Genomic DNA, 15,813 nt, shown 5'->3' on the forward strand with positions numbered 1-15,813 from the left:
GTTTCTTCCCTCCAGCCTCCCGCTAGCTGCCACTGCATTTTTCTTGCTCTGAAAACCCTGCAGAAATCAATGCAGCGGCTAATGTGGCACTTCTGACATTTGAGGGAGGATTATCTCAGAAGCGAGTGTATAAAATCTGATTCATCACAAGTCCAGAGGCGGAAAGCGGGTGCCGGCTCGCGGAGTCCCTGGTAGCAGCCCTGCAAAGGCAGCACCCATGGGTGCAGGAGGCTGTGGGGCCCCAACAGCACGCAGCAGCTCTGAGCATGCAGGTAGGGCGGCAAGGAGGCAGCCCAGCCCGTTCTGGTGTTTGCTTTAGCGCTGGTGATGATGCAGTGGTATCATTTCACGCTAAATGCTAATTTTCTGCTTTGCTGGCCTCAGGATTGCCTACATCCCTACCCTTCGTGGCAGCAATTAAAGGGCCAGGTGCTGGAGCCGAGGCTCTCTCACTTAGCATATCCAGGTTGGGCATAGAGCAGAGTTACGGAAGAACTGTTTTTGCCACAAGACACATGTACGTGTGTTTTTGACCTGCTTCCCAGCCAGGGGCCAGCCAGCAGGATGAGGAGGTGGAAGTATTTAGAGAGGATGTGGTTTCTCCCCTCCACCGAGCTCCCAGCTGCTGCCCAGTGGGACTCTGTCAGGCCCCAGATGAGCAAGAACCTGGCCAGGGTGGACATGGGCTTGGACACAGAGGTTTCCCTCTCCTTCCCCCAGAAACCCAGGTGAGAAGGGAGTGTTTCCCCACACGCTTTATACCCAGCCTCTTCTTCCTCTGTGTGCTAATAACAGCAAGGGATGATGAGGAGCTGGGGATTCACAGCCACAAGGGATTTTGGTTGTGATTTTGGACAGACATCTCTCCATCTCATCTCTCCATTCCTTGCTGCCAATTCCCTCTTTTTTCCTTCCCCCAACCATTTTCCAGCCCCAAATCCTGCCCTTGAGCCCAGCTCTTCTCTCCCTTGTACTCTAGTCCGTGCCTTTTCTGTAAGCAAGGAATTAAACAAGCCTTTGTGGAGACAAGTCCATGTAGTAGCTTCTCCCTTTACTCCCTAGCTAGGGTATCAGTACAATTAAAGAAGCAGTGACCAAAGAAGTTGCATTTATTTTAATATCAGCTCTACCACGTCAAGGCTTTGAGAGCATCCCCCGAGCTGTGTGCGTGCTTGCAACATGAGAGCTTGCTGTCAAGTCCCAAATCCTCTAGGTACACGGGTCCCTGCCACTGCTGGTGGCAATAAGCCCCCTCCAGGCACATAGGTTTAGGGAAGGTGGGATCTCACCAGCACCGAGACTTCCCCCTCCCTCAAACAAGGCTCACCTAGAAACTCAGTAATAAAGAGGGAAATTGGCAACCAGCCTAAGGTCATTTGCAATTTGTGAGTAATGAAGGAACCTGGAGGTAGTAGAAGCAGATAAGAACAGAGAAGAAGGGAAGGGAAGGGTTTATTTGCTCTCCAGGGCTTCCTTGGTTGGGGCTGTTCCTTAGCACTGCTGTCTGGTCTCTGTGTGTTTCTATCAGAGTAAATAAACCTCCTCTTGTAAATGCTGACCTCAAGCAATGTAGTAAATGCTGGTGTCAGCCAAACCTGTGCTCAGTCACTCATGGGGATGTGTTGCTCCTCGGCATGAAGCTGTGGCACTGCTTTCCCTGCAAGCACCAAAAGGAGAGGCCACGAGACACCTTCCTTTGAGTCTCAGTTCCAGGTATGCTCCAGAATCTGCTGACTTATTTATTTTTATTACTGCTCCCTTTCTGCCCTCATTTTGTAAAAGCAGCAAACTCCCCTGTTGTGTTTTATGTGATGTTTCTACTTGAGAGCTGACTTAATCTTTGCATTTTGCTCTCCCTGTTAATCTCAGGATTAAGAAACTGCCGTGCAAGTGTGACTGGAGCTTTTAGAAGTGATTTCTACTTTTTTAAAGGAGAAAAAAAAATATCTGCAATGAGCAATGCTTTTTATTTAGAACTGAATTCATGAATTTTAACTGAAGATAGGCATGTTGGGCATTAATATATGTATAATTATGCAGAACCACTGTTATGTCTCTAATGAAAATTAGATTCTACCACCGAGGCTGTGTTTGGCGATAGCGTACATCTTCATTTGCGCTGCATATTTATTTATTTATTTATTTTCCTAGCTTGCATGACCTAGGATTACAGTTGCTATGGCGATGAGACAGTTAGTGAAGGAAGGAGTGAAAGGTAAGTTTGTTCATCTGCCTGTGTTCTGGGAGGATTGTGGGGAGGGGGAGGGGGGTTGGCAGTCTCATTGCCTGATGCTATATCTTGGTTTCTCTGTACTGATGGTCTTAGGTGGATTTAGGGTTGGGGATGCCTGGGCTAGAGGCCTAGAGTCAAATCTTATGACTGTGCTTATGTGTTCATTGATTGATGTTTGTGATTTTTATGGGCTCTGGACTTGGAGGAGGTGGTGCTGAGCACCTGCAGCAGCTCTGTACCCCATATCCGAAGTGATGCTGAGAGCCCTTCCTGCTTGCTGGGGTTGGCATCATGGCAGGAAGGGAGGCAACATGCCCCAAAACCTCTTCAGCAGCCTTTGCCACCACCTAACCAGAGCAGCTGCAGTGCAGGGTTTTTTCAACACTTGATAGTGAAAGAAAACCTGTCCTTGGTGTGTCTTTACTGATGAGGTGTATTTGCAAGGTCCTACTCACCTAAATGTAGCTGCTCAGAAGCCTGTGCGTCTCTCCTGGCCTGTACTCTGCACCCAAAACTGTCTGAGCTTGCCCTGAGTTGTTGGGGAGGTGCTTTCCTGGCATCCTGCCCATCTCCCCTGTGTTTCTGCTTGTGCTTGACTGTGCGCTCTTCCATCAAAACTGTCCTCTCCTTTTGGAAATCCAGGCTGACCAGCTTTAATGGCTGCAAGACTTGAGGCAGTTTCTTGCAATCACAAATTTCAAACCAGCTGCTCCTTCCTCCCCTCCCAAAAGATGGGTAGCTGTAACCACCACCATTTTCACCTGATCCTCCTAGCAGTAATGCTTTTGTAACTCCGGAGTTTTGAGGTTATGTTCTTCTTTCAAGTACATTGTGAATTAACATACTGATGGCCAGTGAGTAAGTCCCAGGCTTTTACCAATTGGTCTCAGTCTAATTTCGAATCTCTCCTTGGAATTCTTGAACTTTTTATTAGGTATAATTTTTCCACCAGAGATCTTATTACTGTGATTATCAAAAGACAAACATGTTTAAAAAAGGTCTCTGCTGCCCTGCCGCGCTTCATGGTTTTTCCCCAAGTGAACTCTTTGCTGGCTTGCAGCTCATCAGCAGTGCAGCCACTTCAATGCAAGCAGACAGCTCTCTCCCACTCACTTGGATGGGGGTACGGCAAATGAGCTGGCTGACAGGGACAATCCTGTGCTTGTACTGCTCTCTCCCCTCAAGGAAAACTCTTCCAAGTTGCTGAGCCTCTGAGAGGGGGTCATCTTCCTGCTCAGACACCCTCCCACCCACAACTGTCGGTGTCTGCACAAAATGCCTGTGCTCACAATGTGCTCCCATCCTCCACAGCTGGGGGGAAAAGCTGTAAAAACCTGATGGATGATGCCCAGGGCTGACTAGAGAGCAGAGTGGGGTTGATTGTTGGCTGTATAGATGGGAGCTTGAAGAAGCTGTATTTCTGTGAGCCTGTTGGAGAGTTGTTGATACCCTCTGATGGGAGAGAATGGAGCCTTGGGGCTAAGGCTCTTCCAAGTTGGTGTAATACTGAAAGTAAGTTGGTGAAATACTGAAGAAACAGTGCACTGCTTCACCTGCTCCTCCAGCAGGAGTCTGTCTTCTTCCCCAAACTCAAATATCGTGGCAGGCGCCAAGGACAGGGCAAAACTACAGGTTGCTACTGCTGCAGTCCCCATGGGAAAGCACAACAAAGTAAACTTGCCTGTGTTTTCTCCAAAAACAGTGCTCAGAAGTGCAGACTGCCCAACCTTCACCTTGAGGACTGTTTCAAAGCACTTGCAAGTGTGTACTGGAGAATGGGGTATGCTGTGTGCAAAACCTAGGCAAACGAAGAGGAGTAAAGAGCTGTACAAGGGGATGTATGTATCAGAAGAGAAGAAGCAAAATGAAATCCCATGTTTTTGACTATCCTTCTCGAGGTGCAGAAGTCAGCAAGGTGGGGAAATAAATGATTTTCTCCTGAGAATCCCATCTGGTAAAGCCTTGATGCAGCTGTACTGCATCTTTTCAATGAGATGAGCCTGGCCAAGCTGTGGTCCTTCTTACAAGCATTGCCTAGGGTGAGGGTGAGCATGAAGTAAAGGCAGATTTATTGCACAGCCCCCGGGGAGTTCAGTTAATGCAGCGGGTTGCCTGGTGGTGGTGAAGTGTCAGATAGCAGCTGTCTTTAGAGGGAAGACCCTGAGCCTCTGGGGCTCAGTTACACTGCGGGTCCAGCCCAGGTCAGCAGCACGCTGAGTCATAAACACCAGTGGAGGGTTGGGAGCAGGCTGCCTAACAGCACTGGGCTTCGGGTTGGATCTGCCAGTGACAGGTCACCAAAATCAATGCAGCATCGAGCTGCATCTTCATCAGTCTTTGACTTCTCTGATCTCCTCCCTCAGCCTTCTGCAGGTCAGCGCTGAGGCAGATGAGAAGTGTGTGTGCACATACAAACTTGGTACGGAGGGCTGGGAGGCACCCTGAGTGGCTGTCAGAATGGCCTCTTCTCTGGAAGAAAGCCTGCTTGGAAAAAAAAAAATCAGATAATTTCATGATTTCCCCCTCCCCTTCTGTAAATATTCATCATAAGCAGTTAAATGGAAGCAGCAGCTGCAGACGATGAATCCTGGCTTGTCATTGTCCTTCATCAGGAGGACAGCCCAGTCAGCACTCAAATATCCTTCCCTTCTCCGTCCCCCTCCGTGCACTGCATCCTCATGCTGCAAGGGCTTCGTAAGGAGCATATAGAGGCACGGATGCAGCAAGCATATGCTGTGACTGTAATATCAAATGAGCTCGTGAGGTGCTTAAGGACAGAGGCTATTTCCAGGGGAGGAGCAGTTAGTGGCAAGGTGGCCGTGGGGAGTGATTGCTGTCATGGGTTTGGCATCCCTGGGGGGGAGTGAGTGATGGGGTCAGAAGAGGTCAAAGCCTTGCTTTTGCATCTTCAGATGTTGGTGCAGCAATGTGGCGCCATCGACCCCTCATGTCCTGTCCCCAACAGTGCTGTCAGATACGGATGTGTCCTGTCCAGGGCCAACAGGTAGCCAGGAGCAATGCAGATGAAGATCTTTCTCACCTGAAGGTTTTCCTCTCTCACATAGAATAGCACGAAGAAGGATGAATTGTCTGGTTTCCCTCTTAGGTTGGGAGTAAAAATTTTTTTTTTTTTTTTTTTTTGCTGGAGGTCTGGTGCTGGGGATTTCATCTGCAGTGGCTGGGCTCCTGCTGTGACTGGGTGCTAGTGACCTCTAATGGACAGCGACGAATAGCCTCTCTGTGGGTTGGAGGCTTTTAGATGGGGTTTTAGTGTTAAAGTCGCTGTTATATGTAGGTAGTGGATGTGGCTTTAGAGATCTCATGCATCTTTAAGGCAATCCTGTTGCTTATGACTTGTGTGCTCTTGCATTTTTATTCCTCCTTCGCCAGTGGAAAAGAAGCAGCTGAAACACCCCAACCTGTAGACCTTAATAGAGCAACCATTTTCCTTGACATCCAGACAGTGAGGAGGATGAAAGTGATCCAGGAGGGACAGGCTAAAAATGAGGACTGCAGTCAGATTCTTAATCTTTAAATAGTAATTCCACAGTCAGGGAGACTGCTGTGGCTCTACTGTATTCCATTAATCTGCATGTAATTTGGAGTACAGATCTCTAAGTGCTTTGTCTTAAAAAATGGAGTATAGAAGTTAAATTCACATAGGGGACACAAAAGGCTCCTCGTTCTAAATCAAAGGGGAGAGCTCATGGCTGCTTGGCAGCCTGCACAGTCAAGTACTCTGCAACCCTTCTGCTCATTGCTGGCAAAAGTGCTCTTTGACATCCTGAGACACCTGCTGAAAGCAAATAATCTGTGCTTACAAGCTGGCTCTTGGGAGCATTTGATATTTCTATTCCTATATCCTCTTAAGGCCCCTGTATTCTTCTCCCTTTGACTCTTGTGGCAAACTCCAGTGGTGGGCCATGGGGGTGTGTTTCCAAGGTGGGGGGAAAAAGTATTTCAGTTCTCCCTATACTAGCCTCTTTGGGATGCCTAAAATACAGCACCTTATTCAGAGGACAACAGATAAAATTAAAAGACAGCAAGTTTTGGAACTAAGCTCCAAATCATTACTAAATGGGAGCGTGCTGTAAAACTAATTCCCTGTCCCAAATCAGCACCAAAAGCAGGATCTCTGCAAGATTCGTTTGGGTTGGGATGTGAGGGGTGACAGAATATCCAGAGGGCTCAGAGTAAATATGTATTGATAGTAAGCTAAGCCCTATGCTTCAGTTCCTCAGTGAATTTATATGCATTGATAAGAATAATTTCTTCATGCCTAATGCAGAAGATCGGTGCTGCTGCATCTTTCACCTTCTCTGTGAGGCCTGCTGGTGGCCACAGGGAGACCAGACTGGAGAGAGGCCTGGCCTGGGTCTGAGCTCTGTCGGGAGCTGCAGGTCTCCTTCCCTTGTTTCATCCCAACCCGCAGCTGTCAGCAGTGCTTCCGGGAAGATTAAGTGCACCGGAGGGTCGGACAATCATGGCATGACTTACAGCTTCCCGTTCCACACGATTGAGCTGCTGGCAGGGCGAATGGAGGCTGTCATGTTGTTACCAGGACCTCCCATCAGCTCATTTGTACATATTCCCTCCTGGGGCCGGTCTGGGCACCTGGGGAGGGGGAAAACCTGCTGCTGCGGCACCAGGAGATTTTTAGACTCCAAAATCCACATAAATAGCCTGTGCTTAGGGATAGCAACAATTTGGGAGGCAAGGCTGAAATAGCCAAATATAAACAGATGAGGAGAGGTCTAAAAGGCAGCTACAATCTCACCCCAGTGAGGACAGTGTGAGGGAGCAGGCAAGGAAGGGAGATTGAGGGTGGCGAGAGCTGATACAGCCAGGAGCAATGATGTGGGGCCGAGCGGGGGAAACGGAGCCTGCGGATCAGCAGGGGATTACTGCTTTATTAGCCTCTGGATTAGTGTCCAAGGGCCAGAGACTGCAGAATAGGCTGTATTGAATTATTCCTTATCAGCTGGTGCTGACTGACTGCCTAGGGCCTGTCCCAGTAAGCTCCAGGGTAGGGAGGTATTTTCTGTAGTGTACCAGCCTGAACGCAGTAAAAAGCCTGGAAGGAGATGGCGTTTAGGAACACAAAAGTCACATGGAGATGAGAAATTAGGGGGAATGGGAGGTTAGAATTACACAGTAGTTGCCTAATACTGTCCTTTTTCTTTCCTTAAATTGGAAGGGCTCTCTTATCTCCAGATCGAGTCTCTCAAGACATAGCTGGAGATTTCTAGTCTTTGATTGCAGTACCTTTGATTCCAACACCTTTCCATGTTCCTATTTATTCTTCAAAAGTGAATTCAGACTAGTTCAATCTGCTTTGGCTACAGGTCTAAAATATCTGGGGATATAATTTTAACCACAGAAAACAGTCACACTACTGATATATATGTGGATGAGGAAAAGAAACAGACTGTCAAGGAGAGGATAAGTCTGTCTGCAGCCTTCTTGTAACTGCTGTGGGGTTGGAGGAGGCAAAGAGAGGGCCAAAGGTGACAGAAGATGATATTGTTTCAGCAGGGGTTTCAGCTTGCTCCAAGCTAGCAGCAGGTCCTTATCAGCTGTGAGCATGGTGATCCTGGTCTGGATGAAACATCAGCACAGGTATCCCATTTGCTTCTCACAATTACAGGGTTTTGTGCTGCTTTCTCTGGGAACAGGACATGCTGTTGTGCCTGGTCATCCTCTGGCTGGAAGGAAAGATGGGTTATAATTTGCATTCCTACAGTCCTTCAAAAAACAGTAGTGGAAGGTGTACCTTCCCTTTTTTAATTCCAGTGTCAGGCCACAGACCTTCCCTTTGGAGGCTAGGCTGCCTTCTGATCCATGGCTGGCCACAGCAGAAAGAGGCAACTCTATCTGTTACCATATTCAATGATGAAAGTTGGTAAGAGGCTATCTGAGATTGCTACTGATCTGAAATCTCTCCTGTACCAGTACCTCTTCTCCCAAAGAAAGCTGCCAAGTAAAGCAGTGGGTAGGAGCTGGTCAGAGCATCTGATATTGGGCAGAGGAGGGTTTGATTTGGTGGCTTTACTTCTGCCACCTTCCAATCCTTCTGGAGGTGTAAAAAAGCATGGGGCTACCTATGAGAGAAGCTCTGGCAGTTCCAGTGCTGTGGAGAACTATTGAAGTGCTGCGTATTTTAAGGCTATCAAAGGAAATTCCTGTTGCTGGGGTATTGCCCTCAGGTTTGGGAGTAGTTCTACTCTCTGCAGTATCCAGGATGGTGTTTACACTAATGTTTCTAGCCTTGGTTTGCAAAGGAAAGCTTCCAAGCATGAGCCAATTACAACTTCATGCACTTCAAGCCTTGAAACAGCAAACATCCAGAACTAAGGCTTTCGAGTGGAGTCGACTTCCCCTGGTAATCCATCACCAGAAGCTTCTGAATAAAATGCTGGACACTAGGACATATGAAGCTTGTTATGATGCAAACAATGAGAGCTGGGTAGTTACAGGCAATAAGCACAATAAAGGTACTGCTAGCAGCAAGCCTCCTGTCTCCAGCATCCATTTGGAAGTGCAGGAAGTGGTTGTAGATGAATATACAAAAACAGATAACTAGAACTGTAGTTCCTGGATGCAAATGGTAGCCTGCAAGCTGCCTCCACGAGTCTTGACGCTTCAACAGCTGGCAGGGATTGTGCCTCAACCAGGTAGTGTGTTTCACTGTCCAAAACACAACCCCTTCTTCCTCCATGCAATCCCACTGGCATATGAGGGACTTTCCTTTGATTAGTTCTTAAAGCAAGCAAGAGAGCATCTTGTGGCCTGATTGACCTCTCTCAGAAACTACCCTGAGAATTTCTGGCCTAACAGAAATGTAAGAATGAGTTTTGTGCCTGGGCTATGGTCACACTGGCTCTTGAGAAATTTTAAACTTCACTGGGCTTTGCTGATTGATACTCAGCTGGGGGACCTTGCAGTGCAGGCAACTCGGAAATTAATGTTGATGACTCACTAGGTAACACTTAGGCCCTCTCTTACACTGGCAGAGGCATTTACTGGGTTTTCATTTAGTGGTAAACCCAAAAGCTTAATCGTTAGTGAGGCTGTAACATCTTCCACGTGAGTTTGAATGCGATGTTCAATGTTCCACTAAATTTCACCTAGAGAAAATAGTATTCCGCTGACTTAGCGTTTGCTCTGTAATCCAACTAGAACAGTTACTCTTCATTTTCCTCTCTGACTCTGCTATATAGTTTTATTATGTGCTGTTATATAACTTAGTTCTGATGTGAAGGCAGCTATATCTCTGAGTTAGATGAACGATCCCTGTATAATATGCATATGTCTGCAAAGTGCTTCGGATAAAAGATCCTAAGAAATGCAGGTTATTTTGTCTTTTTGCAGGTCTTGCTTTGTGGCATGTTATTTAGCAACTCTGCTGTTGTTCTGTCTCAATGCTTTGTTGAATGAAGTGTTCTGAACAGTTTTGGGAGTGCTGGCATATTTTATTAATTGCCTTTTATAGGTTGTTTTTCTCTTTCGAAACTCTACATTTTACAGACATAATGATAAAGAAACATTTCAAGCTAGAGTTCTAGCAATCAGGTTAGAAGAGAGGAGGGGGAAAAAAAATAGCCCAGCAAAATACTTGGCCTATACTAAGATAAGCTTTGGGGATGACATGGTATCAGACTTCTTTTAAGGGTCTTAGGGTACAGGAAAAATAACTGGGAAGGGGGAGAGGTGGGTGCGCAGTGTTCCAGGCAGGATAAAATCAGCAGCCCATCTGGGTCTCTGACGACTTCTCAAAGTCAGGTTTTGTACTCCGAGATCTATTCTGACAGCACAGTGTTTGGAAAATGTTTAGGACTCCTGCCATCATATTTCTTTTAAAGTCTGATTACCTTATGTGACATATCCTCAGCTGTTGTAAATTGATAGCGCTTCTTCAACTTCAGCAGCATCTTGTCAGTTTTTGTCGGCAGAAGATTAGCCCTCTGCATCCAGACATGTTGCCTTGAGCCGGGTTGGGATCTCATCGTAAGTCATTATGAGTCTGATGAGAGAGTGCTGAAGGGAAGACATGGGTTATGATAGGTCGTGGTGAGGACTGACCCCATAAGTGGAACTCATTTCTTTTTGATTTACTACTAATTCCAGTTTCTCAGTATGGTTTTGACTCCAGGACATATCTTCTGAGATTAAACAAAAAAAAAAAAAAAGAAAAAAAAAAAAAGAAAAAACACTTGTAACTGTTAAGACCTCCATGCCAGTCCTTGTAAGAATGGGGAGGATGCTGGTTCTTGTGTTCCAGACAGAGCCAAAGTGAGAAATTGTATTCACCCCACCAAAAGTCCCCTTACAACTACCTCTGATACTCATCTTTGCTGCTTGTCATAAGGCTACTGTGTGACACTTAATGTGCTGCAGTGTTTTATCACAACCCAGGTATAAGAATTTCTCTGCAAAGGACGGTTTGAAGTGTCCTTTGGCATCCATTAGTGTGAAATGTGCCATGGAAATGTAAATCATGTCACTGGTTGTCAGGGAGCACCTGGCGTTCAAAGAGTGCCCTGCCGCATTGGGGAGGGAGGGGGTGAGGAGACCAGCAGGGCAAAACAAAAGAAATGCTGATTTATTTTTTTATTTCACTTAAAGGAATAGTATTCAGTTCCACCCCACACCTCGCTCTGGGACTAGAGCTCCTGAACGTGAGGGCCATGGTGCTGTTCGTCTGGTGCACATGGAGGCTAATGCACTATTGTGTTTGCTTCTGCCGTGCTGCACAGGCAGTTCTGTCACTTGGTGAGCAGATTTCTCTATTATGGGAAGGTTTACCCACAGGAGAAGTAATATTTAATGTTCTGGGCTCAGGCAGGAGCCATCTTTTCCTGTGGCTGGGGGTCTGAGCAGGAAGGGCTTCCCCACCTGGGTAGCATCAGGCAGTGCAACACTAGGATACCTGGTCTGGCTTGGTGGGGCTGGGCTCAGATGCACAGCACCATTGTGGGGGGGGGGTCTCCTGCCTTATTTCAGCCCTGAGTAAGCTCAGCTGACTGCATGCGATAGTATCGGTGTCTTCCTATGTGTGAAGTGGTATTTCAAAGGACTGTTGATGCTCTATGTAAAGGCACTAGATGAATTGACCAAGTAGGGATGATATAAATCTCTGGTGTACCATGAGGTACTGCAGTTCAAACCAACAATGGACCAATGTATCTACTGTAATGATCCAAGGGCAGCTTGCTTTCAGATGACTGGGGCTGCAGGACAGCCACTGAGCTTCCATTTGAAAATATTATGACTCATTATTGATGCAGTTTAGTCAATTGGCAGGTTGTGAAGGTCAGACCAGGGCATCTCTTAACCCTTGCCTGTGTACTCAGTCTTTCCAGTAACATCTTCAGTCAAAAAAGTAAAAATTATTCCACATGTATCATCTTCATCCCATCTGAATCCCAACCATCTGAACACTCACCCAGAAGTGGTATTAACAAGCTTTTTTTGTTGAAAAGATGCATTTTTCACTGGCTCTCAATGTCCTGTCACCTTTCCTAATCTGTGGCTAGCTGTGGGTTAGGTACTTAGTGATTCTTCAAGGCTCCCAGCACAGACATCAGTTTTGTCAATGTGGAGTGCAGTGGTCTACAGTAAGTCTGGCTGTCACTGGGGAGACTATGAACTGAGGATATTTGGTTTGCTGTCCCAGGAAATAACACTTAATCTTGTCTTCTACAGTAGATGCTGCCTTCAAGCTGTCCTTAGGCTAAAGGAAATAGTTTCAAGCCCCGCTAAATGAAGCGTTTCCTGGTAATCTTAGAAAGGAGAGGACTATTATGCTTCTATATCATGTATGTATTGAACCTACCAAGGCATGTATGTCAGACAGGTAATGTGCAGGTCTTCAGGTGAGAGCCCTGATTCACCAAGCCTTGCAGATGGCTCCCTAAAGGACTTTGCTTGAAGCCACGTGACCTTGCAAGAGGGAGCTCTTTAAACCCTACTGCTTAACTTCTGTCTAATGGTTATACTTACTATGAATGAGAGCTGCTCACCCTGTTAAAAGCAAAGCTAACAGGAAAAGCAGTCTCTTCCCTCAGCTACAGAGTTTTTCCCCTGGTATTAGACAGGTCTGTCTTACAAGGAGATTACAGAGCTGAGAGAGAGGGTTTGGAAAACTTCTTCATGCTCCCATGTGAAGTGTGCTGTAAAAAGATTTTGCTGCTGAGCACTGCAATGTTTGCTCATTGGTGAAGCTACACAGATTATTTAGCAATGACTGTCAAACTCTTGCTAATACTGTGTGTGCTACTGATATGATGAGCTACAAAATAAGCTACTAAATAACTATGGTGTTGTCAGAGACCAATTTCTATAAGAACTACAGTATCTGGATTTTGGTATAATAAGGCACCTAATCATGTATAGAATCTCCCCTTGTCAGGATAACATATTGTGCCTCTGAAGTAAACATTTCTGCTAAACTGGAATATTTTCTTAGCCCCTGTGACTACCCAACTTCTATACATGTGCACATAGCATGGCAAATTGGCAATGTCTATGCAGTAATGATTTTAGCTAGCTTTGCATCCAATTTTGAAGCCTTCTAAATCCCCTCAGTAACAAAGTCCATTCTCTTGATTGTTTGTGTGATGTGGGGCCAATAAACCATATTTCTGGCAATTTAAAGCGATTTTGTTGAAATGAAATTCCAATATCAACTGCGCCGCTTGCTTTTCTGCAAATGTTTCTTATGTTCTATCTCAAAAGTGACTTGGCCTAGACACTCAGTTTCTGCAAGAATCCTTGATGATATGCTGAAATAGCATGACTTTGGATCAAACTGGGAAATATTTTTAAGCAGCTGGCAGGGTCTTTTAGAATTTTTTGCAATATCTGCTGGCTGTGGATTGTACAGACAGACTTTTCCAGAGCATTTTGTGCTTACTTAACTCTTCTAATCCAGGCCTCTTTGGATTTCCACAGAGTGAAGCCTGCTTCCAGATTCTATCCAAAGAGCCTAAATTGGGCTGGTGATGCTGGGCTATGGAGAAGGGTCTGAAGTTCCCAATCTGCGCAAGCCATTTTGGACTGTCTTGTTGAAGATGGTTAAGTTGAATTCTGCCAGTTGTACTGCTTGGGTTCAGACTAGTTATGTGCACAACCTATGAATTTTGGAAGATCTGTCTGAGCCCTTCTCCTTTGATGGGGGTATGATAGCTCATAAACTCATTAGCCCAGGTGTTTGAATTTCTATTCAAGAAATAGTCTTGTGGTCTGGTCTGCACTCTTGCTGATTACAGCATGCCAAAACATTGAGGTACTTATTTAACGTGCTTTTGCTATGGAATTTCTTAAACTTTTGATGCATTTTAGATTAACTTTGTAGGATTCACCTATCACCTAGGAGAAATGAAGACTTCTCACTCAGGCAACAGCTGGGGCTTCTTTTGCTGATTCCTGCAAAGCCAAGAGTCTACTCTTTTCTGTTAGCCTATTTGGTTTAATTATTCTAATAGGAAGTCAATGGAGGGTGGTGTACAGTGTTTGTTATCTGAGGTATCAGTAATTCCAGGAGCAAACTCATCTTGCCATTTCTGCAGATTGAAGCTGGTTACAAACAGCTTTTTTTTGAAGGAGAGCGAGGAAGAGTATGAGGAAGACATGAGGTCCCACCAGGGAAGTTGTTGAGAACTGAGTTGGCTTGATGGAGTCACCTTGCACCTGTGGCATACCTAATGCAGAAGATCTGGGCCAAGGACATCTGGTGTCCTCATTTTCTTGTCTGTCCTCATGAACTATGGATCAGTGACCCTGTGGCTGGAGTACTCTATGGCCACTTTTTATTCTGCTCTGTCTGTCTTTGTCACCTGATGTGATGTATGTCAACATCATAGTACAATAATATTTTATAAATAAAAATAAAATTTTATAAATAAAAATAAAAAAAAAAAAATAAAAACCTCATAGTACAATAAACCCAAACAAAGCACACAGCTAAACAAGTACAATTTAGCTTTGTTTTTAATGAAGTCACTCCAACACTCCAAGCTTCAGAAAGGTGGAAACTATTCTTCTAAAAGCAAGATCAGTTACCCATTGTAATGTTGGATCTGGGGTTTTGACTACAAAACAGCCAACGGCTTGCTCTGTCCTCTGCCCCAAGGTTGTTATTGTAATCACACTGGTGGTTCCACTGGGAATGGTGTCTGGCCTATTCCAATTGCAACTTACATTCCCCAGATAAGGTTCAGTTTTAATTAGTATAATTGATATCCTAAAAAGAAAAATGAAAGACTAAATCCAGTCCTTTTTTAGATTTCTAAAGTAATGTCCTGAATACAACTTTCCAGTGAAATGGGTTCAGGAAAGCATTCCTTGAGCTTTAACAGGCTTAGACAAGAATTTGAATTCATCTTACAGTTCAAGGGCCAGCACAAGGAGGGCATGTTTTCTGCAATGGCATGAAAGCATTTTTTGCAAGTAATACTGATAGGCGTATCTTTTTGAGGTCAAAAAAAGCAACTTTATTTTTTTAAAAAAAGGAAGCCATACTGTAGAAAGACCCTCTTCCTTTTCTCATATCTGTCAGCTGATAGACAGAAATATATTGGCTAAGCTTGAGGCAGATGTCAGGGGAAAGCAGAGGAAGGGAACGTGTGAGGGCGTGCAGAAAGTATTCTGCATCTCCTATGCCTCAGATGTTGCCCTTCACAGCGCTGCATCCCCTGCAGCCTTTCTGGGCTTCTCTGAACTGAACCTGTGTGAAAGCTGTCAGGAGTATCCTGTTTTAAGGAGAGCTGGAGCATATCTAGCTTGCTCTTTCCTCTTCTTTTCTGCTGGAAGGGGAGATAGGAAAAACATATCTCAGAAGGCCCTGCTTCCTGAGATGTAGCCGAGCATTGTTCTTTGGGAAGAACATTTATGGGAATTTCTCTTCTCTGCACTTCCATGTGGCCTTTGCTCTTCTTTCACATTTTTCCTTTTTCCCTTTAGTTAAATTATCCTTATCTCAATCTGTGAGTTGTTTTCTTCCTTTTCCGGTGTACTTCTTTCATTTGCCAGCATAATTTCTCCCCCTCTTCTAAGGCTGGGGAGTGAGAAGCGGTTGTGGTGAAGTCCAGCTGCCCAGCAAGGTAAAACCACCGCACACAGCTACCTAATGCATGCAGTTTGCTCACTGTAACATAACTGATTTCTCTGCAGGGTGTGGGGAAATGAAGCTGTAGGCTGAGCAGACATACCCTAGGTAGATTAAACCACAGATAGGAAGCATCTGTGTTGAGAACACGAAGGCAGTCATCTCTGGGGGCATCACACCATCAGCTGGCCACATGCAGCGCTGCTTGTGCAACCTGGTGGCCTGCGATGGTTATCTCCACCAGCGAGGCTGGGGCTTGCCTGCATGTGGCTGTGCAGGCTGCGGTCACGTCTGCTGCTGCACAGCAGGGGACCTGGAGGAGCAGGAAGGCGAACAGCCCTGCACCATGTTTGTAGGAGATGCAGTGCTCTTGCTGCCTGTGGTGGTGTTGGTGAAAGGAGTTTTGAGTGGATCAAGGGCAGCATGGCTTTGCTCTCCTTCTCTGTACTGCTGCCCTTGCTGGGGTGGTGAT

The sequence above is a fragment of the Aythya marila genome, assembly GCF_965140915.1.
Source record: "Aythya marila genome assembly, chromosome: 1".
Classification (NCBI taxonomy): Eukaryota; Metazoa; Chordata; class Aves; order Anseriformes; family Anatidae; genus Aythya; species Aythya marila.